Raw genomic sequence first — 2827 nt, forward strand, 5'->3', positions numbered from 1 at the left:
GAGAGCATGGTGACCGAATCGACGTTATAAACACCGACTATTTTCGTTGGTTTTGTCCTCATGACTTGCCACTGATAGTTATTCAATGACATCTCCTCTATAAACTCATAAGCATCTTCAGGTGTTTTATTATTAATGGTTCCGCTAGCAGCTGCATCAACCATTTGTCGAGTCGAAGGATTCAGGCCATTATGGAATGTTTGAACCTGAAGCCAAAGCGGTAGCCCATGATGAGGACACCTTCTCAGTAAGTCCTTGTATCTCTCCCATGCATCGTAAAGAGTTTCTAAGTCCATCTGCACAAACAAAGAGATATCATTATGTAATTTGGCCGTTTCAGCCGGGGGGAAATATTTTAATAGAAATTTTTTGGTCACTTGTTCCCAAGTAGTGATTGACCCTCGTGGTAATGAGTTCAATCACTATTTAGCTTTGTTCCTCAATGAAAAAGGGAATAACCGAAGACGGATGGCATCATCAGAAACACTATTAATTTTAAATGAATCGCACAGTTCCAAAAAGTTTGCTAAATGAGCATTGGGATCCCCATCCTCCAAACCATCAAACTGAAAAAAATTTTGTATCATTTGAATAGTGTTAGGTTTTAGTTCAGAAGTATTTGCAGCTACAGCAGGTCTAACTATGCTCGATTCAGTTCTGTTAAAGAAGGTTTAGCATAATCATACATAGTGCGTGGGCGAGATTTTGATTAACCGCAATTCTGAGAGGTAGTGATTGTCTTGGTTTTCAGCCATCTCTTTGATTGGGGGTTGTGTATCGTTCTCTTGCTTGTTCTCTGTGTATCTTAAGCTTCGCCTTATTTCTCTTTGGTTTCTGCTAATTGTGCGATCGATTTCTTCGTCAAAAAGTAGTGGTCTTGATGGGTTTCTTCTAGTCATAAACTATAAAAACCTGCCAAAAGAAAGAAAAAATTAAATTAATAAATAATAATAATAATTGAATTAAATTAAATTAAATTGCAAGAAAAATAAATGGCTAAAGTGATAAAAATTGAGCGTTCCTAATATCTTAGTTCCCGGCAACGTCGCCAAAAACTTGGTCGCGATTTTCGTGACAGGTAAGTTTTTAAATATTTATAATTAATTGTTCCTGAAACTAAATATTATCGCGATGCAGGCAAGCATACCTATCGAACAGCAGTATAGTTTTATGAAGACCGAGTTTTCGAACCCAAAGGAACTAAAAGTACTAGTAATGACTGTCTTTTTATTATCTAATAAGGAGGTTTGGTTTTAACTAACTAATTAACTAATCTAAGAATTCATAGAGAATGGAATTGGGGGATTACTTTTGGAAAACGATTGAATTAAGACAATACCTAAGGAAAAATCCACCTAGACTGTACTTGTTATTCTGGCTCCGAATCGGACGATTTATTCATTTAACTTGTTCCGTAGGGATCCCTAAGTTATGTTATTATCCCTATTCAAGACTAATAACGTCTAATCCCTAGATTGAATAATTGAGCCTTTTCTCTAATTAACACTCTAGGGTTGCATTAACTCGATCTATGGATCCCCTTATTAGGTTTCACCCTAATCCGGCAAAATCTTGTCACCTATCTCTAGGCGCGCAATCAACTCCGCTTAATTATGACAAATGTACTCTTATACAAGGTCTATTCCTCCTCTGAATAAGAGCTTATCTTGAATCAGTATCCTGGGATATCAAAACAAGAATTAAGAACACATAATTAAGAACAAGTTAAATATTTATCATACAATTCAGAAAATAATAACAAGATTCGTCTTAGGTTTCATTCCCCTTAGGTATTTAGGGGATTTAGTTCATAACTAAAAAGGAAAACATCTCATAAGAATAACGAATACAAAACACAAAGAAAACCCAAAACTTCTGAGAGAAGTTGAGGGAGATCTTCAGTCTTGATGATGAAACTGGCTTCTGAGATGGATCAATCAGCTTCCTTCAAGTAATTCCTTCCTTCCTCTCCATGCCTCCCCTTTTTCTCTTCCTTTAAGGTGTATTTATAGGCTTTAGAATGATTAAAAACCCTCAAAATTAGCCTTTTTCGAATTGGACTCAACTTGGGTTCGGCAGGGACACGCCCGTGTGACACCTCCGTGTGAATTGTGCTTCGAATCTGCCAAATTGACATGGCCGTGTGGTCTGCCTGTGTGAGGAAGTCCAGGCCTTGTTGATTTCGTACTTTGGCCCATTTTCTCTGTTTTTGGCCCGTTTCTCATTCATTTCGCTCTCCTATGCTCTTCTAAGTATAAAACATGAAATTAAGGCATTAGGAGCATCGAATTCACTAATTCTAAGGAAAAATCATCCATAAAATATGTTAAGCATGGGGTAAAAATATGTATAAATTACGGTTTATCAGTAGTAGGCTGTTAACCGAGGGCTAGAGAGGTGAGGCTAAAGAAGCCTTCTTTCATATGATGTCTGAATGGTTTACAGAGATCGTGAGAATGAACCCGTTGGCTCAACAACCCCCTACCCTCACTCATACCCCAACCTATCCCCGTAGTTCCTCAGTGTTTGGAACAAATACGTGCAAGCAAGCCTCCGGCTGATAAAATTTGAAAGTATGGGGCCGAAGAATTTCTGGATTCAGCCGAAGAAGATCTAGAAAGAGTTGAGTTTTGGTTGGAAAACACAATTAGAGTTTTTAATGAATTATCTTACACACTGATTGAATGCTTAAAGTGTATCGTTTCTCTGTTGAAAGACTCAGCTTATCAGTGGTGGAACACCTTGATTGTAGTAGTACGAAATGACCGTGTGAATTAGGAATTCTTCCAGATAGAGTTTAGAAAGAAATATGTAAGTCAGAGGTTCC

General features: G+C 37.5%; 1 non-coding gene across 1 annotated transcript; it reads left to right on the plus strand.

Moving 5' to 3' along the window:
• The first annotated feature begins 222 nt into the window (after positions 1–222).
• LOC128283177 (small nucleolar RNA R71) lies at positions 223–328 on the plus strand. The gene has a single exon (XR_008273519.1). It is a non-coding gene; the product is annotated as a small nucleolar RNA R71 (small nucleolar RNA).
• Positions 329–2827: the final 2499 nt, after the last annotated feature.

This window comes from Gossypium arboreum, chromosome 10 (assembly GCF_025698485.1).
Source record: "Gossypium arboreum isolate Shixiya-1 chromosome 10, ASM2569848v2, whole genome shotgun sequence".
In the NCBI taxonomy this organism is placed as follows: domain Eukaryota; kingdom Viridiplantae; phylum Streptophyta; class Magnoliopsida; order Malvales; family Malvaceae; genus Gossypium; species Gossypium arboreum.